Source organism: Thermobia domestica, chromosome 14 (genome assembly GCF_964235325.1).
Source record: "Thermobia domestica chromosome 14, izTheDome1.hap1.1, whole genome shotgun sequence".
Lineage (NCBI taxonomy): Eukaryota > Metazoa > Arthropoda > Insecta > Zygentoma > Lepismatidae > Thermobia > Thermobia domestica.
In genome coordinates this window covers 131,206,014-131,231,280 of record NC_137467.1, presented here as the reverse complement: position 1 = coordinate 131,231,280, position 25,267 = coordinate 131,206,014, and the positions used below count along the sequence as shown (strand labels likewise).

The 25,267-nt window shown below is 37.6% G+C and overlaps 1 long non-coding RNA gene across 1 annotated transcript in view; it reads right to left on the bottom strand.

Annotated features, from left to right (window-relative positions):
- LOC145670718 (uncharacterized) overlaps positions 1-22,908 on the bottom strand; it is a 331,423-nt gene extending 308,515 nt beyond the window's left edge. The window contains exon 1 of the long non-coding RNA XR_014128392.1: positions 22,835-22,908. This is a non-coding gene — a long non-coding RNA (uncharacterized LOC145670718). The remainder of the gene's footprint in view (positions 1-22,834) is intronic.
- Positions 22,909-25,267: the final 2,359 nt, after the last annotated feature.

Here is a 25,267-nt window from a genome sequence, read left to right as displayed (position 1 = left end):
AGAAGAAACTACATCATGACGTACTAGAGGGATTGGGGGCAAGAAAGAGAGGGAGGGGCGAAGGAGACTACAATTAATGGACGATATCAAAACAGAAAAATCGTACGTGAAGACGAAGTTAGCGGAAGACCGTGGAGAATGGAAACTTCTCAGCTGCTGCAAGTGACCTACCAATAATGGCAGAATGCCTATGATGATGATAATGATTGTGGTTACATGCTTTTGTTAACTTGAATTTTTAGATTTCACAACTTCCTGGCCCCATCCATTTATTATTATTATTATTATTATTATTATTATTATTATTATTATTATTATTATTATTATTATTATTATTATTATTATTATTATTATTATTATTATTATTTGAAGCTCTGAAATAACTGTTAAATTTAAAAATATAAACCCACTGTGGACTGCTTACACCCAACTGATAGTGACTTTGGACATGCTATACGAAATATTATTGGTGAAGTAAGTAACCATGATAGTTTTGAAGATCTAAATGAAGTTGAAGATAAGGTCAAAATGTAGTTTTCTGAAGTTCAGTTCAACATAAATATTTAGTTTTTCTATTTTTTAAAAGAAAGTTGGGGCCACGGTGGCTCAGTGGCAGAGCGTTCACCTCTGGTGCTAGGGGTCTCGGGTTCAAACCCTGCTCCCGCCAAGTGAACTTTGTGGTGGACAAACACCGTGTGCGTGGGTTTTCTCGGGGTTCTCCCGTTTCCTCCCACTTTCTTCATTCCACCATTTCATTCATCTCTCATCATCACCGTCTCCTTTAGCCTAACCGGCATAAACGTGGGACGTAAAACTCAAAAATTTCATTTCATTTTTTAAAAGAAAGTAACGTTCAGCTTATTGACTTAATTACTTATCTAATACAATCAAGGTTGTTGCTTCACTAACAAACTCAATCATAGTTGGATTCAGGGAGAGTGAAGAGTCTTTCACTTCTCCCTTCCCCCAGCCGCACAGACACCAGTGCTGAAAAAGCCCGGTGACAGAAAAGACAGAATCTTCTTTTTGAAGCTTAAGGTTGGTTTAAACGAACAAGTTTTGCCGATAGATGTCACTACTGTCTTCGTCTCTCTCTCATGTATTTTTTATCTTTCACGAAACTCCACAATTTCTCTTACAACTTTCAAACTACAGACTTCAAATTTTTAGAGAAGGAACTTCATAACATGTCGAAGGCAACAATCCATGTTGAATTTTAATTTAGAGGAGCTTTCTTCATTGTTGAAACAATATATTGTTAAAGATTTGGATATCCAATTTCAACAATTAAGCTGTTTCAACAATGAAGAAAATTCTAAATAAAAAATCGGCACAAATTGTAGCCTTCGATAGGTTATGAAGTTTCTTCTCTAACAATTTGAGGTCTGTAGTCCATAAGAGAAGTCTGTAAATTTGTAAGAGAAATCGTGAATTTTCGTCAAAGGTAAAAAATACATTAAAGAGATACGAGAAATGTAGTGACATCTATCGGCAAAACTTGTCCCTTTAAACCAACCTTAGCCGTTCTATTCTATCTCTGATACAGGGTGACTAGCTATTATTTATTTTATTCATTTAAAGAAGACAAAGAAAATTGTAGACATTCACTTCGGGTATAAGTAGCTCCTGGTTCTACCCTAATCAGCTTAGATTCATGGTTAGTATATCATTCTGTCAGACCTTCGTACGATACCACACACATGCCTGACCAATTCAAAATTTTTGGAATACAAGAAATCGGTGAAGAACCCGAGAAATTTCACGGAAAAGATGTTTGAGTATTCCTTGTGAGGCTCCAGGCTTGATACTTGCTCAAAAAGTACGTTAAAAAATACGTATTATAGGTTATCTATATTTTCGCCAAGTTTCATTGACATTGGTATTGACAAGTTACATTGTCAATAGTAAATAGATAGAGAAACATGACTTTTCTTGTATGTGTGTGATAAATATGACTTTGAGAGAGAAGTGGGCAATAGAATGAGAGCACTTCGGACACTAAGTACATATGAAAAGCAGTTTGTTGCTATGCATTACCGTGTTTCCTCTATTCAAACCAGTAATCGTAGATTTCCTGTCACTTGCGGTTTGAATAGAGAGATATATAGACAAATGAAACTTATTCTTGGTATGCCGAATCTATAAGCAAAAGCCAATTCTCGCTATCTATTACCGTTTTTGAGTTATAACTTGACATGGATTTCCACTTTAGATTTTAGTACAGAGATAAGGATGAAAACAATATATTCCTGAGACGCTGAATTGATAACGGAAAACAATTTTTCCTTAATATATTATTGGTTTCCTCCATGACGATCAACATTCAAACCGAAAGTGATCTACTTCTGTCTCTTCTGGTTTGAATAGAGGCTTAAGTGAGGAGATTCGACCTATTATTGGGACGTTAAATCAATTCCAAGAAACCACTTCTCGCTATCTCTACACAGAGAAAAATCGTATATGGTCTAAGTAGAAAACATAGGTTACATGCGTAAATTCTGTCGCTTTTAGACTTAACGTACGACTATAGGTAACATCACTGGCGTCTCTGGAATGTAAAATTTGGAGGAGACATCAAAGAAAGTGGTTTAAATGGTAACCTAGCCCAACCTGTGTATTATCCACGATTCCATTTCTTACCTTTCTGCTTACCTTCACGGATCCCGTGAGGTATAGCAAGAACTCTGTTATAATCGTTTCACAGCCTGAATATTACCTAGGTATATTCCAAATAAATATAAATATTATGATTTATATGTTATTCTGTCGTCAGTATATAAATTAAATTAGAATAAAATATTGAATATTTTGTACTTACTGGGGGGACGCGTCCCCCTCGTCCCCCCGCCAGAGACGCCCATGGGTAACATTCTGCAGCAAACGTATAACTGAGTATGTTTCATAATACTTTCCGTAAGTGTTCCATCTATACGTACTTTCTGATCAAAGAAAGAACTGTATATAGGCGGTCACGATCTGGCATACAAATGGACGTATATAACATATAGCTGACGTATGTAATGTACGTATACGTATGTAATGATGCCAGACATCCTGCAGCGACAAGATGTAAATCTAAGCCGGAAAATGCAGTACGTATGTAGTACATGGGCATCTCTGGTGGGGGGGAGACGAGGGTGACGCATCCCCCCAATATTTTGGAGTACGAAATATTCGATATTCACAGATTCGATAATTTAATTTATTTACTAACGACAGAATATGATATAAATAATAATAATAATATTTATTAGAATATAATATTCAGGCTGTGAAACGATTATAACAGAGTTATTGATATGTCTCAGGGGGTCTGTGAAGGTAAGCAGAAAGATAACAAATGGAATCGAAGATAAACAAGTTGGGCTAGGTACTATCGTTTAAATCACTTTCTTTGATGCCCCCCCCCCAAATTTTATATGCCAGAGACGCCAGTGATGTAGTATATGGATAACGTATGCTCCGTAGAGATTTCCGGAATAAACATATGGATTCCATATATTTGTATACAATATACCACTATCCGGATAACGGATTTTTCTCAGTGTGGTTTAAATAAAGGGATAAAATGTATAGATGAAACTTATTATTGGAATGCCGAATCTATATCAAAAAGCCATTTGTCGGTATCTATTGCCGTTTTCGCGCTATAACTTGCAGTGGATTTCCATGTTAGTTTTTATTAGACAGATAAGGGTGAAAACAGCTGAGACGCTGAATTGATAACAGGAAACAGGTTTTCCTTAATATATTACTGCTTTCCCCCTATGACGATCAACATTGAAACCGGAAATGGTATATTTTTGTATCATCTGGTTTGAATAAAGGATTAAGGGAGGAGATTGGATCTATTATTTGGACGCTGAATCGATCAAAAGAAACCGCTTCTCGCTATTTCTAACCATTTCAGCTCTGATACCTGTCAGCAAATAAACAGAGTGACATAGCCGTTCCACAAGACTTCTCGTACTAAGACACAGGGATGAATTCAGGGGGTAGCCCGGGGAGAATGTCCCCCCCGAAGAAAATTCAATCCCCCCCGTAGAAACTCCCAAAATTTCAGTCACAAATGTAGAAATTACTTCACCCAATTATTTGTTTTTCTTTCCTTGCACGTGCAGACGAAATCCGATCTCTCAATATACATATAAATGACGCAGACCCATTCTATATAAATATTAAGCATGTAACATCTAAGATAGAATACCAAATAGTCAATAAAACCTGTATTTCTTAACGCTATGACCCAGTTTGACAGAATATGAAATTGTCAACTGTTGAAGAAGGGTTTGTATTTTAGTAGGTACTATACTCTCGCTCTATATTATATTAGTAAGTATCACTAGCACAGATTGAGATAGGAAAGGAAAGATAGGGAAGATCGTTTGATCACTCCATATGATCTCTGATGTCAGCAGACTTCAGTTCTTGAAAATGTACAGTTTTTGCATTATTTGAAATACAGTCTAAATCTCATTTCTTGCATCGGAAGTAACAGGCGTAAATGTGTTTTACGATTGTTAAAGTAAACACACCTTTCTTTAACTAAAAATAAGTCAGTTAAAGGGTGAGATTCAGAGGGCGTCATTTAGAGGGATCAGGGAGGAAGAGTTATCCCTCCTGGGTTAAAGATTTATATAGAATTTATCAATATAATAGTAGTATATAAGTAAAAGATTGCTATTGAAGGTAACGAAGGAGGGGCAAGCGGAGCGACGGCACCGGGCACCGAAGAAAGGGGCGCACGATTCGGGAGGGAAAAAGAAAAGAAAAGAAGGAAAGAAAAAAAGAGGGAATGAAACACATGTGCACATATATAAAATGAAAGGAAAAATGTAATAAAAAGTGCTCAAAATCAAGGAAAAGCAGGGTTTACGAGGGTCACTACGAAAGTTTTGAGATACGCATTGTTGTAGCACAGTATTTGAATTCCAACAATTGCGTTCGGTAGTGGTATCCAGAGCGAAGAAGCGAAGTAAGTTTCAACTCGCCTCGCTTATCGGCGTGGCCGTATCGCTTCATTTGTTTGTTGATGTGAGCAGTATTTGGCTGTCTAGAATGGAGCTCGAAAGGGAACATTTTCGGGCAATGATCCTTTACGATTTGAAAAGTGGTTTGAACGAGACACAAAGCCTTGACCGTTTGCAGAGGGCATTTGAGGACCTTGCTCCTTCCCGTGCTACAATTTTTCGGTGGTTTGGTGAATTCAGAAGAGGCCGGACATCGCTTAAAGATAAAAAGAGAGATGGTCGTCCGGCAACAGCTGTGTCAGATGAAAACATTGCCGCTGTGGAACAAATGATTCGAGAAAATCCTCGAACAACTTTCAAGGACATTGAATCTACAGTGAACATTGGATCGCCAGCAGTAACAAAAATTCTTCATGATCATCTTCGGCTCAGGAAGGTTTCATCTCGTTGGGTGCCTCACACTTTGACTGAACAGCAGAAGCACATGCGTGTGGAATGGTGTGAAGAAATGCTTGCAAGATTTGATGGAACCAATTCTCGACGCGTCTCTGACATTGTTACTGGTGATGAGACTTGGATCTATCAATCTGACCCTGAAAATAAACGCCAGTCTACAGTTTGGATCTTTCCAGACGAATATCCACCCACGAAAGTGAAGCGACCGCGAAGTGTGGGGAAGAAGATGGTCGCAACTTTCTTCTCGAAATCTGACCATGTTGCAACTGTTCCACTTGAAGAACAAAGGATTGTTACTGCTCAGTGGTACATCACTGTTTGCCTAACAAAAGTGTTCCAGAAGCTTTGGAACGGCGTCCAAGAACTGGATTGCGTGGGATCCTGCTTCATCATGACAACGCGTCCGCACACACGGCCAACATCACAATTCAGTTTTTAGAATCTACGTAGGTCAAACTTATGACTCATCTGCCGTATAGCCCTGACCTGGCCCCGTGTGATTTTTTTCTGTTCCCCATGATAAAAGATCGCATGCGTGGGAAGAGATTTTGCAGCCCTGAAGAAGCTGCAGTGGCTTACGAGAATGAACTTTCAACACTTGAAAAACAAGACTTGCATCCTCGAAAACCACTTTTGGAAGCAGTGATGCCAAAGTGTGTACAGTGTAATGGTGAATATTTTGAGAAAATGTAAGTGTTAAATTGATTTTAAGTATGTAATTTATTTCACATCTCAAAACTTTCGTAGTGACCCTCGTACTTTTTAAAATTTTCTCACCTTTCGCAGCTGGTCTGTGGACCTCACTCATATGTACGGAGGTTCCGTCGTATACTCTCGCCCCAAACGCTGATTTTCCACGACACGGCACTAATCCTACTGAAGATTTCGTAAACTAAACTATTGATGTGTATGCAGTAAAGAAACCAAGGCTAATATATTGATTTAGAATCAGAAGTGTGAGAAAGAATGATTACTTTTTGTTAAGATATTCCTATGTATGTTTGTTTTAGAACAAAAAATATTTGAGTTAATTTAAAAAACTTCTACATTAGTAACAAACAGGAACTACTGAATATAGGGAAAAAATAACTAAAATAGCTACTGTAAATAGCAGTTAAAGTTTAGTCTAAAATATTTTTGCGTCTTTATTTAATGTTTTAGATAAAATTAAACGATTGTTTTTGTTTTTTTGTTTTTTTTTAAAAAATATAATCTCACATTGAATATTTATCAGCAATTAGTCTCAATATTAGCTAAGATGTGCATGTGAATGGAATTGTTAAATATGCTGCTTTCTTGCAAAAATACAGAAAAACAACCTCCTCCCGAGGAGTTGACATTCCCCCCCGGGTGAAAATGTCTGAATTCAACACTGCTAAGACATAACATAGTTTATAAAGCTACAACTTAAAAATTCATTTCTATAATAGTAATTAAGACGAAGGATTATACCCATATCACACAGTGAGTGAATTTCCTTTTGGATCACAATTATATCGCTCGTCCTTGCGCATTTCTCACAAAAGTACATGCGTAGTATATTTCCATGTTAAGAGTTACATAACCTAATACGAATATTATGCTATATTACAAAAGAAATATAATAGCTATTAAATAATCATATGTATAATGTAATATTCACATGTTCCAAGGTTAATTAAGCATGGGCCCTTCTTTTTCATTTCTTATTTTTATTTATTTATTTATTTAAGCTATAACTTCCCCATGTTGGTTCAATTATATAATAGTAGTTTTTCTATTTTATTGTTGATCTAATCCCAGAAGATTGAGTTAAATAAATGACAAATATTCTAAAACAAGCACCTCTTAAATGTTTCTTTGGTTGTTATTTTTATATTAAAATTGGGCGATCTTAATAAAATTAGCTGATTCTTCTCTTTTGATGCGTGAGAAAATGATATAGCTAGGTCTCAATTCATTTCTAATCAGAGGCAGATTAAGGTTTTTGGGGCCCTGGAGCCAACTATTTCAAGGGGGCCCTATATTACGAATAATTCCATAGCATAAATTTTCTTTGCTGCCTACCATAGCCTCATAGGCTTATCATCTATGTATGTATGAATGATGTGTTTCGATATGTATACAATATTTTCCGATATGTATGATATGTATATAGTACAGTAAGAAGTACAATTACTCCAAGGATCTAATCAACATAACTGTATTTCTTATGCACTATATACATAAGAACTAATGGTAATGGTACATATAATTAATGAGCTAATGGTAATATTTTGTCACATATTTTCTTAATATATGACAATATTTTGTCACATATGGAATAAACGAAATTTCCAACTAAATTCGGAATGCATAGAAATGTAACACTACAGGAAATTGTTCACTTTTTACCCGACCATTTTTGATGGGAACTTATCTAAGAGATACCGCGCCGGCGACACTGATCATGTTTTATTGGACCCCAGCATTGTGGACTATCATATGGCATCGCAGTTTCCATTGCAGTAAGCTCCGGCGTAGAACAGGCATGGGGATTCTGTCCCACTCCTCCTTGCACACTTTCCATTGACCATCCAGGGTGCTCGGGCGATGTTGAAGACGTCGTTTTAACAGCCCAAATGCGCAAAAAACCATTGGACTGACATCTGGATTTTCTTAGAAATATCTTCAAACGGAATGACAAGAATTCCTAATTTCTCTGCCATTTCCTGATTAAAAAAAAAAAAAAAAAAAAAAACGTAGTGATGTTCTGGCCAAGGATCTTATAAAATAGAGGATCTGCCTATATGTATCTTCATCCTATTAAATTAATGAAGCTAGAAAACAACCGAGCATCGGCATGTCTGATTGGCTACTCTCGTTTTCGCCATCATCTGATTGGCTACTTTCGTCTCCGCCATGATTGTTGGCTCAGAACATTGCGATCTTATTGGACGGAGTGGGCAGAGTAGGAGTGGTGAAACTGTGACGTATGGCTTCAAGTTTTTGTTGTAAGGGCAGATCCTCTATTTTATAAGATCCTTGGTTCTGGCGGTATGACTCGAAGCCTTGTCCATATGGATCATCATCTGGTTCGCGCCCATTCCATACAATAGTGGGGTGTCTCTCCGATAGATAGGTGTCAAAATGGATTCTTGGAAGTATCTTGCCTTCACCTTCACATTTTTATCCACCTTGCGTATCATCAACTTACCCTGATATCCGAATCTCGTAACAACCATCCAGTTACGAGGAAAACTTTCCCTGTACTGACGAACTAATATACTGCGCCCCTTGCCGTCACTGTCACGGTATATGACTGCCCGAATGTGACCACCAGTAGTGAGATGGACATATGATTCATCCAGTGTGAAAACTTTCTTCCATTTGGAACCCGCCAGGTACTTTTCGTAATTCCGTGCAGTTCGTCTTACGTTCGTTCGACAATGTGACGCGGCAGCAGGTGTTGTGCAAGGGCCTTCCGCACACACTTCAACCTGAGGCGCTTGCGAATTGTTTTGTACATAGTTGACGGTGCGAGATAAAATCTGTGGCCGATATTACATTGCGTCGGGGGATTTTCTTGGCACGTCAATCGACGGATCTTCCTTAGCACTACGGCTGTCACTTTGCTTGCAGCCCTTCTGGTTGTTTTCGTGAGTGAATGTTCCGCAAGAGGAGCCTGTTGCGTTTAACATTCTACAATAGTTTTCGTAGTAGTCACCTCGAAATGTTAACCCATTCTCCCAACACTGTTTCACATTGTGTAGTACGAAAACTTAACATGGAAACGGGTTGTTACGTAACCCTCCCAATACCGGTTGATTTTCGGTGCCATTTGATAACACTCATATACCTACAAGTTCAAACAGAATACTACTCCCACCAGCAAACCCATAATTCCAGCAAGATACGCCAGGTAGCAGCACCGAATCGAAAATGGTCGGATATACAGCTAACAACCTTCTGTTAAATCACCAGTCATATTCATTTATAAAATTTCCGGTTAACAAAAAGTAAAAACTCTTTGCACCACACGCTAATAAAACTATGTAATAAACTATCAAATTCTGTCAAACGAATATCAAATTTGCAGTTTAAAAGACATTTCGAATTATTGTTACATAATCACGAATTGTGTAGCATGTAGCCATTCTCAACAGGTGTCGCAAAATTTCCGAATTTAGAAATAAATTTTATGCCATACAGGAGGGAGTGTAGACTATATACGACGATTATTATTATTATTATTATTATTATTATTATTATTATTATTATTATTATTATTATTATTATTATTATTATTATTATTATTTATTAATTAATTAATTTATTTATTATTTATTATTATTTACGATGGAGCTTTCAATAATATCAGGTAGTCTAGGAAGCATTGAGCCTTTTTTGTACGAGACGGCGTTAGTGTTCAAAATCTCAGAACATATGAGTCGCAGCGGATCAAGCCTAACGACATCCGATAGATAACATTTGAAACTAGTTCATGAGAAAAGAATGTTTGAATTCTCATAATCAGATGTAAGGTATAGTGCCGTGAAGATGAGTGAACTTCCCCGGAAAACTGCGCTACATTTTACAATTTCTCTCGTTAAAGGCGCTAATGCTGCGCAGGCTCGTGAAGAAATTTGAGTTGTTTATGGGTGCAGGCCCGTATCCAGGGGGGTCTAGGGGGGCCGGGCCCCCAATTTTTGCTACCGCCCTAAAATTTTCACGGTAGGTTTGCAAATGAACTATAATATGATTGGATGGTCCCCCCTAACTTCAGCTGGGCCCCCTACATTTTTAGGCTGGCTACCGGCCTGTATGGGTGAGATATGTTATCAAAAGCAACACCCAAGAGATAATTTAGTTCCTTTCGTTTTGAAAATTTCGATGTCCTAGATTCTTCTAGCAGTGGACGACCAATCACAGCAAAATCAATGATATTCTGGCTAAAGTCGAGCAAGATATGTATGTAAGCAGTCATAAACATCCATCACTAAACTCCGTTAAACCATTTGGAGAAAGCTGTATAAAAAAAAAAAAAAAAAAAAAAAAGAAAATCGACATTTGGGTGTCAAATGTTCTGACTCAAAAATATTTACTTGATCGTATTTTTGTCTGCGAATCTCTACTGAAACGTAACGAACTCGAGCCATGAAACGGTTGATCATAACTGATGAAAAGTACCTATGACACAATAGACTGAAATAGTGTGACGTCACATCCTTCTCGTTGCGAAGGTGATCGCCATTTTATTTTCTAAACAACAAGTAGCCTAAATACCTAAAGAACCTAAATGCAAAGCGAAAACAGTGATGAAATATTTCGAAATTGCTAACATTAGATTGAATGAAATATTTGTGTTTCTTTTTCAAAATTTCCAATCAATGAAACTAAAATAACAGAGATATAGAAAAAGACAAAGAGAAAAAAATGTACTCATCTTATTCATAATCAGATATTAATTAAGTATCATAACATTGCATACATGAACAGGATTAATGATTAACAGTTGTTTAGAATATATGCTGAACCATTCATAATTGGATGTTTTCTTATTGTACTATTTCCAAATGTTTAAGAGAAAAATTGATACGGAATATAAGAAAAGATTGACCTATATCCACTAATGGTCTGTACTGAAAAATTCCAAAGGTTTGCTTTATTCCCCCTTCTTTCGTAATATTCTAGACATTAATATTGTGCACTTCCATTACCAAGAGTGGACATAAGAGAAGCAAATATCCCAATAGAATTAATATTGTTCTAAAAGTTTTTTTTTTTTCTTTTTAAAAATCGTATATATTTACAGTCTTCCTAGTGCCAACAATTTGTCAATCTGCACGTTAGTGAGTTTCTATTGTGTATAATTGCTTCTTAAGGTGGATTACATGATAATGAGGTTTACATTAATTATTTGATTTCTACCTTATCACTTAGAGATGGGACGCTTTTAGAAATGTTTCTTAAATGTAAGTCTTTCTTTATGAATTTTCTTGATTTTATTCGTAGTTTCCTAAACACATTTCCATATTCTAAATCTGTACCTTTTCCCACTAACATTATTTAGTCGTTAAAACATTTTATAATTTTAAATAAATTTACATCGGTTGTCCTTGTTTCTACTAGACTAAATACACTACTCGCTTCACGCGTTTGTATAGAAAAAAATATGGCGATCACCATGGTAACGGAAAGGAAATGACGACATCACTATATCAGTCTATATGCGGGAAAAGATCGTAGTCGGAGTGAGCAGACGCTCCACAATATGTGGCAAAGCCCACACTGAAACCCATGAAAGTTATGCTGTGCGTTTGATGACATTTTTAAGGGTATCGCGCATCACAATTGCTGTCACCGGGCAGAACGATAGAGTCGGACCTGTACAGTCTACATTTAGCGCGAGTACACCTAAGTACTTCAAAAGAAACGGCCAGAACTAATCAACAGAAATGGTGTCGTATATCTTGCTGACAATGCCAAACCTCATACATCTTTAACAACCCATCAACAGTTGAGACAACTTGGTTAGGAAGTTTTAATGCATCCAACATTGCAACATATTGCCCGAACATGGTGTTGTCAAACAATCATTTGTTTGTCTCTACAAAATTCCCTAAATAGTGTTGTTAGTTAAAAAAAAAAAAAAATCATGTGAAAACCGCTTGTCACAATCTTTTGATCAGAAACGACAGAATTTCTATATACACAGAATTATGGTGTTGCCGGAAAATGGAAGAGTATCATCGAAAATAGGGCATATATGGTTTCATAATGTTATTTTTAAATGAGAATATATGTATTCATAATTTTAATCCAGAGTTCCTCATCAGCTTTTGGTTTTCAGTTTAACGTCCATTTCACCAGCAACGCTGTATGACACGTAGATCTATAGCTTAAGGTTTTTTTAACGTTGAAATAGTTTGTGTCTATCAGAGGCGATGGCGCCACCGGCACCAAATAAAATTAAAACAATCAAAAATAAAATGAATAATTCAAAAACTAAGCAAAAACGGACACAGTCTGGTTAATGGACGTTACAAAATCTAGGGAATGGTGCATGCCGATTTCGCATATTGTTGTTAGTTTCATTGTTGGAGGCCACCATTTTTAAATAAACAATCAACTTTATCTTCCATACTAGCTACCAGAAACTAATCAAACTTAGCACACCCATTTAAGATTAGAATATCTAGGGAACGGTACATGTCGATTTCACGTATTGTTGCTATTTCAATTGTTGATTACCATTGTTGAAAGAGACAATCAACTTTATCTCCCACACTTTCACCCAGAAACTCACCAAACTTTGCACATCTGCTTATGAATGACATATCTGTGAAATGGTGTGCGTCGACGTTTTAAGTTATTGTTAGTTTCATTGTTGGAGGTTTGAAAATTCATATTCTCCGTGTTTTCTACTAGCAGCGTGGGATCCGAACCACATGAGCTTCCAACGGGAGCTTAGTCATGAGAGAGCTCGTCAAAGTTCCTAAGGTGGAAAAATTAAGCAATTAAGTTAATACCTAAATTGTTCTAATCACATTTGCTTGAAGTCTCAATCAATATGTCAGTTTACCAACTATGGAAGTCACTACAACCAGTGGCGGATCCAGGATATGATCAAGGGAGGAGCTAAACCATAATTTGCCGATTTATCCAGTGTAAAGCATGATTGAAGTTCATTTTATCCATTGTATATCTGAGCGTCAAGGGGGGCTATAGCCCCTATAGCCCCCTTGGATCCGTCCCTGATACAAGTATACTTTCTGAAATTGAAATAGGTGAACAAAACTGTTTAATGATTTTGCATGTTGTAATAACAAGTAGCTGAGTCACGTGTACACCATGTAAAGGAGTTTGGTTTGAATACTGTGTAACCAGCATGAGGCAAAAACTATGGTGATCCACAAAGTAGTTCTTGAGATTTTTGTCTCAGGATGAACAGACATACAGACAGACATGATAAATACATATATAAAAGAGTTTTATTTGATAAACAACACTCCTTTCAAAATCGAGACAAAATGAGTGATTGTTTAAGAAAAGTGTAACAACCTTTCCAGCCCATCCATCGTGAATAAGTTTTCCTGTTTTTTCTTCATTGTCACGAGGCAAATGCCGGGCTGATACCTAACGAAAGTCTTAGGTCACTTTCTTCCATCCCATTCCTTTCTAGAGGCATGGTGGCTCAGTGGTAGAGTACTTACCTCTGGTAAGTGGGAGTTCTTGGTTCGATCCCGGACAAGTAAGTTTGTGGTGGACAAACATTGTGTCCATGGCTTTTCTCGGGGTACTCCCTTTCCTTGCACATTCTTATTCCACTAATTCTTCCATCAGCATTCACTTGTCTTAATCATCCATCTTCCTTAGTCTCATGGGACGTTAAACTGAAAAATTTCATTTCATTTCATCTTTTCCTATTCTTACCTTCCTTCCTCACTTGCACGGGAAACTCCTCCGTAGCTGAGCGGTTAGTGTACGCGCCTTTGGCGTGGGTGACTCGGGTTCAATTCCAGCTCATGTGGTTCGGATTCCACGTTAATCAGTAGGTCCCGTCTCATTTAGTCTCGCTGCTGAAAGGGATGTTAAACTCAAAAGCAACTGAAAATCAACTCACTTGGCCGGGTAGTGTGATCGCAGAAGAACGTCATCTCTCATACGCGACGGGGTTAAATAGGCCACAAATGCCGGTAATGTCTGGAAATAGGTATAAGTCCGAAAACTTAAAAAAAAAAAAAAAAAAAAGGCTCGACAATATTGTACATATGTTCTCAAAACGGGACAATCCTGATTAATCGGGACTTTTGGTTACCCTTTGATGCAGTTCGGTTTTTGTTTATCTATTTATTACATAAAATATACACTAGCTGAACCTACGCCATTTACACAGCGCACATTTCTAATAAGAGCGTGAATCTTCTTCCCATTTCTCATAATTTCTGTGCAAGTCCCTTTATGAACACAAGTAAAGAACATGAAGACTCTCAAAGGGAGTGAATTGTTATAGACAAACAAATAAATAAATGAAGTATTTTATCCATATCCGGTTAAGCCTCATTGTGGGTCTACAAGCCTTCGAAGTTGCAATAGATTTTGTCACTCAGATTAAAGCAAAACGCCTGAAATGTCCATCAACCAGCTATACGCAGCTCCTCTACTGGTTGCTTTTCACAAGGGTATCACCCTTAACATCCTGGTGGCAATAATAAATTAATAGGGTCAAAACGACGCCTAAAATGCGGAATATAAAAATAAAGCCAAGTTTTTTTTTTTTTTTTTAATTTGAATGAGAACTGGTAAATCTACACAAAATTTGAAATGGAGCAGCGAAAACGCCACGTTTGTAACACCTGTGATTTTCGAGATCTCATTGTCGAAAGGATTGCCCGCAAACATACAAACTTTTCTTTAACCATAAACACAAACCTAGCATTTTAATATGACTCTAGCATGCGATTCTAGTCAACATAAACGTGTTTATACAGTTTAGTCAAGTGTGAACAGTAAAAATATAATTAAATTATGACTGATTAGTCTTTTATTTTTGAAAATCGAATATCTTTTATAAAGAAAGAATGAGTTGAATCTATCTTTTATAATGTTGCATATCAGCGAGACCCACTTCTAGAGCGCGATCTTTCAGTTGAAAAACAATTAATTTACCATATATTATTTTCTAACAAAAAAGAAAAAACTAAAAAGGAATACGAAAGCTGTAGAGAAAACTTCAACAAACATTGTCGTCCTACGCCGCAGCAACGAAGCTGAAATCCTTTTAGGCGCCCCCTAGTCAGTGATTATCTAGGTCGTAGTTTGTGCCAAGCTCTATTTAGTGCTGTAACATAGCCACGTGCTAAGGATCACAGCGCCTGCTAGCTATATAGCCTTCTGATCTGTGTCAGCTGATGGAAGGGGAAAAAACACTAGTGCCAAATTTCGCCACCTTGCGGCGCTGTCGTAACCATTTAATTCGTACCTTACTAAAACTCACAGAGCGTTCAAGTGTCTTTATTCTCGCTGCCTATGTGCTAGTCACTAGCTGTTGTGAAAAAATATTTCTCTTTTTTATTTATTATATTGTGCTCTATTTTTTAAGCTTTTATTTGTTTCGATAGAAGACGCATTGTGTGCCTTTCGTGAATCGAATATTAAGAACGGGTTGGTATTTAATTGTCTCTCTCTCTCTTATTTTTGTATCATGCATCTGACAGTGATAAAGTATGTAAACAAATGGTAATGATAAGGAAAGATAAAATAAAATAAATGTCGCACATTGTGAGCGTCAAATGCTTACTTTTTCTTGAAGAAAAAAAAAGTAATATTGAGCGCTTTCGTACTGCAGGCACTTCCAAGAAATCATCAAGAACTTATAATTACGTATTTCCTATCTATTTATACACTTCGCTTCTGTTGAATGATTATGCAAACAGATGAAAAAGAATGAGGCTACTCCAAGAGAGAATTGTTTTGTCTCTGTCATAAAGTCTATATTTTTAAGTATCATATTGTTATTATATTGATATCTTTTTGTATTTCACGACGACTACACGTGTTGAACTAGAAATAAGAGAGCAATACTTTTATAATCCGAGGGATGATCAGAAAGTAAGGTTACAAAGCCTCTTGTGAAACGTGTATTTATTATTTCATACAACCGATACAGCCAACGTATAGCACATACATTAGGTTATTTTTTGACATAATCTTCATGTTGATTGAGGCATTTATCGCATCGTGGGATGAGTTTGAAGATTTCCTCCTGGTAAAAATCCTGTCCTTGCGTGTTCAGCCACGTTGTCACGAAGTGTTTCACCTCCTCGTCTGTAGCATATCGTGCACAATGTGACAAACGTTTCTGAACAACATTCTTAATCAGTGATGCCAATTGAAGGGAAATTTCCCTTGGAGCAGGGAAATTTTGAGTAAATTTTGGAGAAAAGGGAAAAGGGAAATTGCTTGTAATCTCTCAATATTGCAGGGAAATTTTAACCTCTCTTCAATCATTTATAGATTGAATGTATTTACGTATCTGATTAATCTAATTAAAATTCCGTATATATTCAACGTCGTATTTATTCCAAACATAATCCTTTGCACATATTTCACATAAATTCTCACAAGTTATTTTGCTTTGCATTCGTTAATATTTATCAACATTACACATCGATCAACATATTCAGTTAAATTCGAAACATTACAACAATGCTTATTTAAAATCTTTTATCAAAATTAATCTTCCTCTTGTTGAATTAAATGCAATGCAATAAGATGAAATATTTCTCAATTAAATTATCACTCCAACTATTATAACAGTTTGGTTTTCCCAATCAGAAGATATTTTTCCCAACCAGAAAATTGATTGTGAAGAGGATTAATCGATGTAAGAGAAGAAAATCTGCGTGTCGTGAATGTAAATATGTATATATGGGCGAATACTGGGTCATTAGTGTGTGTGTGTTTGTGTAAGTTTACAAATTTTCTGGTACCTGTGCGCACAGAATTATAAATTTTTAAGAATTCCGCATCTCTAAACTCTGTATTGTGCTTACGATCATTCCTCTTGTACAGCCAAAGACAATAGAAGCTAGAGTTTTCTTTGTAATTGTTCGAATTTGTTTCAGTAAATATGGGAGTGCTGTTCTTAAGTAAGTACATACCAAATATATACTTAATATTTTCTTTGTACCTTAGGTTACATTAATATTAAAATCTACCATGAGATCTAGGATAAAAATTAAATTTACGTAATATTTATTTTATATTCCTTATGATTTATTTAGGCTGTCCGTCCTGACCGATGTATTTATAGGGTTTTTCCGCAGTCTCACCAGGCAAATGCAGATATTGCACCTTTAACCTAGGTCCTACCCTACACCTTTCCATATTCTTCCCCTTCCTCTATCGCGACGTCTTAGATACCTAAACAACAAATCAAGTTCAAATTCTGCGTAAGCTCAAAGGAAGGCTGTCAGGTATCTACTTGTATGTGGTTATAAGATTGGGGTGAGGGGGGTGGAAGCGAAAACGATTAAAAATACGTTTACTAAATACAGTACTTGAACGGTTTGGATGAAGGGAAATTTTGTCCGGAAAAGGGAAATTCTGAAGCTTGTGAAGGGAAAACGGCTCTGAAGGAATTGGCATCACTGTTCTCAATTCTGCCATCAGATGGTGTAACGTGATCCTCTTGTCCTCAATCAGCTCTTCCACGCGAGCTGTATTCAAATCTGTTGATGCCGTGCCACTGTGCTCCTCGTCGGTGACGTTTTCTCTCCCAGACGTAAAATTTCGATGTCTTTCTGCGACATGCTGACGAGACATTACCTACAACTGACGCCGCAGGTGGCGAGTGGCTGAAACTCTGCACAGTTGCCAACTCAATGTATTACAATTACCGCACATCCCTCATTCCTCTAAACTCCAGAAATATCAGCCTTGTAACCTTAGTTTCTGATCCTTCCTCGTACCTACTTTCAGGGGTACAGATTCCGAGAATGCTCCGGTGCTAGAGGACTCTCCCCTCACCCAGGTTTTTTTTTTTTTTTTGTGGGAATTCTCAGGACCTACATAAAAAATAGACGAGAAATAAGGTTGACTATTCGACTGAACACTTTCTTTATGATGAAAATTAGAATTTTCTTCAGACTAATTTTTAAACTAAATTTCAATTAGCTGCAGGAGGCACGGTGGCTCAGTGGTAGAGCGCTTATTTCTTCTAGTCGTGGTGTCCTTTATTCGATCCCCGGCCAAGTAAGTTTGTGGTGGACAGCACTGTGTCTGTATGTTTTCTCGCACTTTCTCATCCCACCAATTCTTCCATCATCATTTACATACCTTAATCATCCATGACGGGCATAATCATGGGATGTTAAGCTGAAAGTTTTCATTTCATTTCATTTTCAGTTAGTAACATTGTATACGTTATAATAACATAAAAATACGCGCTTATACGTTGTTCTATTTGACCAACTTAATTTGCTTCTGCTCTTTAAATATATGTGAATTCAAAGGTTAGCATTCAGACGAGAACCAAGATAGGAAGTTAGAATCCTACTAAGGCCTCCCTTGTTACTCCGCTTTACTATATTTAAGAAGTGTAAACTTGAAGGACCAACTGTAAAAACATGCAAAATGAAGATAAATAAGAAGAAAACCAGAGTGATAAAGTGCACAAGAGCAGGACAGGAAAAGGCAAACGTATGGCTAGATGGAGAGAAAATCAAAGACGTTAAGACGTTCCCCTATTTAGGAAGTCTAATATCCTCGGACGGAAGAAGCGAAAAAGACGTAAGTTCTAGGATAGTGCAGGCTAAACAAGAATTCAATAGGAAAAGAGGACTACTAACATCAAGAAATGTGTCGTTGGACGTTCGTAAACGATTTATTAAGACACTGGTACGGAGCGTGGCGCTTTACGGATCAGAGTCGTGGACACTGAGAAAAGCTGAAATATCCAAGCTGGAAGCATTTTAAATGTGGTGTTGGCGCAGTATACTACGTATATCATGGACTGAAAGGAAAAGGAGTGAAGACGTACTAAGGGGAGCTAACGGAGGACGATAGATCATGAAGATAATAGGAAAAAGAAGAAACATCATGCTTGGCCATCTTATTCGCCACTCCGATTGGATCACAGTGCTAATAGAAAGAAAACCAGGAAGAGGAAGACCAAGGATAGAATATCTAGACGCAGTTACGAAGAAGAGGCTTTATTAAAGTATAAAATAGCTCTCCCAAGCGAGAGAAAAGTTTTAAAATTTCCATGTGTCCCACCAATCTATGGTTGAGGTGAACAAGAAGATTTTCCAATATGAAAAAAAGAAAGAAAAAACACACACAATAAATTTAATTTTCATTCAAAATTGCATAAAACTGCATTTTCAGCTGGTCATTTTTCAAAACTTTCCGGGGAAAGACACTGAGCTCCCCCGCGCTAATATTGGAGGGGAGGTATATCAGACCCTTCCCCCGGTTGTGGACGGGAATTAGAGCACCCGCACTGATTTTCAGAAATACGGCACTCCTGCCTACTTTCTGTAAAAGGTATTCCCATCTTTAGAATCTCCCGAGTAGCAGCACCCTTGACAGGCTACTCGTAGGCAAATGGTTGTCGCGGTTGAGGATTAGCAACCTGTGAAAGAAGAAAAGATAAAGAAATATAGAAAAATATCATCAATTTACCATCATTTAGCCAACGTAGTTCAAAGTGTATGTTGGCTAACTAACAATTTGTCGTCATTTATCCAATAATTTCGACCTCATACTCGCAATCGCAAACTCACATCTTTCGTAGGGGTTTCGTTGACAATTTCGTATTTCTTTGGCGAAGGCAGAACAAAACGCTCAATTAGAGCATAAACCCGGCGATAGCAATTGGCTATCCTATCGTTCCACACTGTTTGATCTACTGTCTGTGCTGCTAGGATTTGGACCAAATGTTATCCAGATATATAGTCATAGGTGTGGATGGCAATCCTGGGGAGACCAAGCTTTCCTCAGAATCTGGGTATTTTTTGCTTGGATCTTTCCTCGAATATATGACAACGAAATACTCATATCTCAACATCCTTCCAGTTATACAGAACTATACCAATATTAAACTTTTTTCTTCAATTATTGGTGACCATACTACCGTCTGGAAAAGTCTGTTGTGTTGATTAATCTTCACGTTTCCCAATACACACGCTTCATTACTAGGCCTATATTTCTAGAAGCTGAAAATCTAATCAGTCTTACTCCGTTGAAGTTGTTAATTTTGCGTAAACTTTCTTTACTGATTATTGCAAGAACATTTTTCTTCTTTCTTCCTTGTCCTTCGATTGAAATTGCCTATGCTTAAGCATTTAGTGGAAAATGTGATCTAATTCTTCGTAAAGTTATCCTTCGTCCAATCTTTAGCTTCTTCCGGTGCACAATGTGATTACCACATCATACCATCTCAGTCATGACAAATTGGATGCTCCACGACGTCATGGTTTGCTGATCATCTTGTGAGTAAACCAGAGTATGCAGGTATGTAGTCTGGAGAAAGAGCAATGGTGTGGGAGTATACAAAAACATTAGTTGCATAGTCAATGATTTTGCAGTCGTGAATCTGTGACTACTCGTATACTGTCTATATTTACTTTATTCAGTCTCCTACGTCATTCCCTTTTCTCCTTAGTTCAACGTGTTTCTCTAAACAATTTCTCTTATTGTAAAAGGTTGCTCTTATGTAATACATCTGCCAGTTGGAAATGACTGATCCATTTTTGATTTATCAACACTACTTTTCTGAATGTACAGTACAGTGGAACAGGTGGTTCTTGCGAAGAACCCAGCTCCTAAACTATGAATGCGCGAAGGTACAGTGGCTTAGTGATGCAGTGCTTACCTCTGGTGTGTGGGGTCCTTGGTTCTATCCCCGGCCAAGTAAGTTCGTGGTGAACATCATATCTGTGAGTTTTCTCTGGGCACTCTCGTTTGCACCCACTTTTCATTCCCCCAATTGTTCTATCATTATTCACTTGTTTTAATCATCTCTCCCTTAGCCAAACGGGTATTATCATGGGACATTAGACTCAAAGATTTCATTTCAAACTATGAATGTTCCTCGCACAAAATGTCAATTGCATTATCCCTTGCCCTCGCTCTGGTTCCCCGTTTTACCTCTTCACTTATGTCCTAATATCTAAATCCCACCCGAAATGTGAAGACTTGTAACACATCCTATCATGATCTTCTTGCTTGTTGTTCAGACCGCTTATAAATTTCCATTTTCCATTTCATTCGGATTGGTTGATTGATTTGGAGTTTACCCTTTTAGCATCGAGGCTATCTGAGATGTGATCTTACTGCTTAACGTGTTCGAACTACATGAGCTCCCACCAGAAGTTGAACCGAACACTTCCGCGTTAAAGACGCGCACATTAACCGTATGCTACGAAGGAGATTGAGATATAGTTGGGAGCTATTTTATCTCTAAAATATGACAGAGAATCTATAGAACTACTTTTCTTGAGAGTTCTATTTACCAAAAACTCCTTCATACATTCACTGTCTCCGTGTGTCCGTCCGGGAGACACAAAATCTAAAAAATTATTACCGGTCAGCCTTTTTGGTATTTGATGGCAGAGTTCCGAGTTTCCTTTAAGCGCTGTTAGCAAACAAAAGGGTTGTGGTATTGCCATGTTTGTATATTTACATACAGTCTCCGACTGGGGAGTATAGGCCCCAATAGGAGCCTCACTTCGGGGACCCCATCTTTTTCATGTACCATGTAGAAGTCTCACAAAATATACTAAATTACAGAGTCGAGTTAAACCTTTGCAATGGTGGGTGGTTTTTCTTCATAAAGCTGTCAGCTTCATTAACGCGTGGTAATGGGGCCCCAGGGTGGGGACATGTTCTGTTTCTTTATGGTGTTACAATAACTTGTCAAACGACTAACAGAGGGCCCCGGCATATTTTATAAACGTCAGTCTCATTTCACCATTCATGTGGCCTAGACAATATGATGCTGGGGGCCCCATTTTTCTTACTAGACCCCAAACAGGATTGTATAATACAGGTCTCTTTTTCACAGATTGCCAAACTGTTATAATCATTTAAGAACCAATATGGACATTTTTATGAGTTACCCGGTGTTAGAAAGAGCAATTAAATGAGTTTTGGCGAAATAATATTACTTTGACACTATTTCTTGACACTTTTTTTTTTTCTCTGTATGTTAACATTCGAGAAAGACTGTAAAATGACAAAGTTATGCTGTATCTGGTAATTCGTTCAATAAATAAATAAAAATTTAGAGAGGGCCCCGGTAGGAATCCCTGCCCTCCTGCCCTGGCCAATTCGGTCCTGTCTACATATTCTCGTGAGTTTATGTACGAAAGAAGATTTTACTTTTCGCTGCATGCTTCACCTGCTCAACATTGTACTACGTGTTCCTAGCCATATCCTTTTACCACACACCAACGTTGCGTCCGCATATCCCACACGCCATCGAATGTGTCCCATGCTGTAGAATTACATTAGCAGACTAGAGGTTCTCCATACGTATGCAAATTTTCGTAGTCTCTGGGTCTGGCCGTGTTACGGGTCTCCTGATAAGTGAGTCACTGAAGTGACCTCTGCTTTACAGAACTGACTGCTAGACAAGAGGACTGACATTCATGTTCACCGCCTTTTCCACATATTCACCATCCGTGGGATGCTCTAAAGCGCCATGTAGAACAGTATTTTATTAGTAGTAAGATGTTACGTAGCAAAATTTTAATATATTCTTATATTTTTGTAATATTTTTTATGTTAAAATAGCTGTAAAATTCAATTAACAGCGTTAAAGGAAATCTAAATATCATTCCTCGTTTTTCTGTTTATTTCAAAGCAAAAACAAAAAAAGTGATTTCATGGTTATTTGCTTAACAAAACCAAACAAACTGAATAAAACAAAATTAACATACCGATAACTTACAATGACTACTACTTCTGTAACACAAAGAAACATGTTTTTTTTTCGTTCTTGCATGTTCTCCTTTGTACGAGTATGTTGTTGCAAGCGACATGCATTAACTTAAATGATAAATTTGCATTGCTCGAGGTCGGAGGTTAACAACAGCTGCAGCTGCAATGGATGCACATCGAGTGCTTGAGGGGAAGGAGGAAATGCTCATGCGCAGAGATCTAGTTTTGATCTCTTTATACAATATCTCGAATAAACTGCACTGATGGAGATCATGGAAGACAAAGACCAGAGTTAGTTCTCATATTGCTGTGAGAACTAACTCCAAACAAACTTTAGACAAATCTGCAAATTTTAAGGTTCTTGTGAAAGGCTGGAATTTCGTTGGCACTACATGGTACAAGAGTTTTCTGTGCGTGCTAAATTTTCAGAAGAATGTACTGATGCACTGTCATTGTGTTCTCCTAAATAAAAAAGCGAATTATATTCGAGTGGTCGCGAGTTCGATTCCTAATATTGACGTACATCGTAAGGTAATTCGATAGATAAATCAGTTAAGGGACAGCCGCGGTGGCTCAGCAGCCCTTCCCGCTGGTCTAGTGGCTAGCATGTGCGCCTTTGGTGTACGGGTCCCGGGTTCGATTTCCGGTGGGAGAGCCTTTGGCATTTTAACTGTCATGAATATGTATGTAGTCGTGTCCCTGCCGAATTTAGTAAAGGTCAAAGAGTCCTTGTATATGAGGAAACTTATATTGCTCAAGAAACTGAGGTATGATCGGGTGATTTAAAAAAAAAAAAAAAATAAGTGGCAGAGCGTTCACCTCTGGTGTACGAAGACCCGGGTTCAAACCCTGCTCCCGCCAAGTGAACTTTGTGGTGGATAAACACTATGAGCGTGGATTTTCTCGGGGTTTTCCTATTTCCTCCCACTTTCTTCATTCCACCATTTCATTCATTTTTCATCATCACCGTCTCTTTCAGCCTAACCGGCATAACCGTGGGACGTAAAACTCAAAAATTTCATTTTCAGTTAAGGGACAGCAAACTCCGGCCTAGAAAACCAGAAATAATGACATTAAGATCAAGGTTCTGACCACCTACCTCACAACTAAAAGTCCCTAAAACTAGTTTGGCCGACCATCGTGGCCCCACGTGGCCCGTAGCACAAGGTATTTTAGTGAGGAAATTTTTATAGATCTGTTATAGCCTATTAATGAACGCAAGCTATAAAATCACCGAGAAACAAAAGTAACAAATTTCATTTTCTTCTTTCATCCTCATTCTAATATTATTTTCACTCCACCGAACTTCCATTCTTCCCTATCCTGAGCAAGAGTTTCTTTCGTTATAGTTTTTTCTTAACTAAATCTTGTAGCGCTTGGTCCATATACACAGTTCGCTTCATAAGTTCCCTGAATAAGACCATTGGAAGAAAAATAAGATGTTTGGTATCTTTTGTTTCTTTTTTTAGTTTGTTTATTCAAAATAGGCTGCATTTGAAGTAATACACTGCTGAGCATGTGTTTTAACTTTTTGATGGCCTTGGAAAACTTGTCTGCGAAAATTCTGTTCAGCTGGTCGGTCACAGTTTTTTGAATCTCCTTGATGATATCGAAATTTTCGCCCTTTAGTGAACGGCTAATCAATGCGTTCGCAACGCGTTTTTATGAGTCATGCGTACGCTTGGAATACGCTGACCGTGTATTTAAATGTGGATGGCTAATCACAATGCGCTGCAAACGCGAAAGCAATAAAAACGCACAGAAAAATTGGCTCGAGCGTATTTGGTGCGTTTTGGAATCAGTAAAAGATGTCTAAAGGAAGGGGAAAAAAAGGAAAGACGTGTTGCCAGGCAAAGAGATATTAGCAAGACCTTTATGTCTTCTCACAAGAAACTAACTGAAGCAGATCACTCTGAATCTACCCTTCCGGAGAGAGAAATGAAAAAGAGAAGATCTGGAAACCCTGATGACTCACAATATGATTTATAACTCTAGCGAAAGTAAAATTTCCGAGTAGCCACCTAGGTTGCGTTCGCTGCGGGGGGGAGGGTAATGCCTCGGAAACGCATCCTCATATAGCCATAGCCTTAGTTGCAACTTCACCTTGGGAAATAGAAAATAATCGGGCGAAGACAGTTCTGGAGAGTAAGGGGGTGGTGCAATGTTACAATTTGTTATTGAATCAGAAACTGTTTTGTGGAGGATGAAAACATCCCAAGTGCGGTACAGGGCAGGATAATCCAACGAATGCGCGCTATTAAGCAATCTAAAACATCTTTATAATACTCCTTATTTACAGGACAACCTTCTTGCACGAACTCTTTATGCACCTTGACTGTTGAAAGGCATAATCAACATTATTTTCACATGTGATTTTTGAAAGCGAAGTTTCTTCAATCGAAAATGGTTGTTCAGCTTAATACTGCATCACC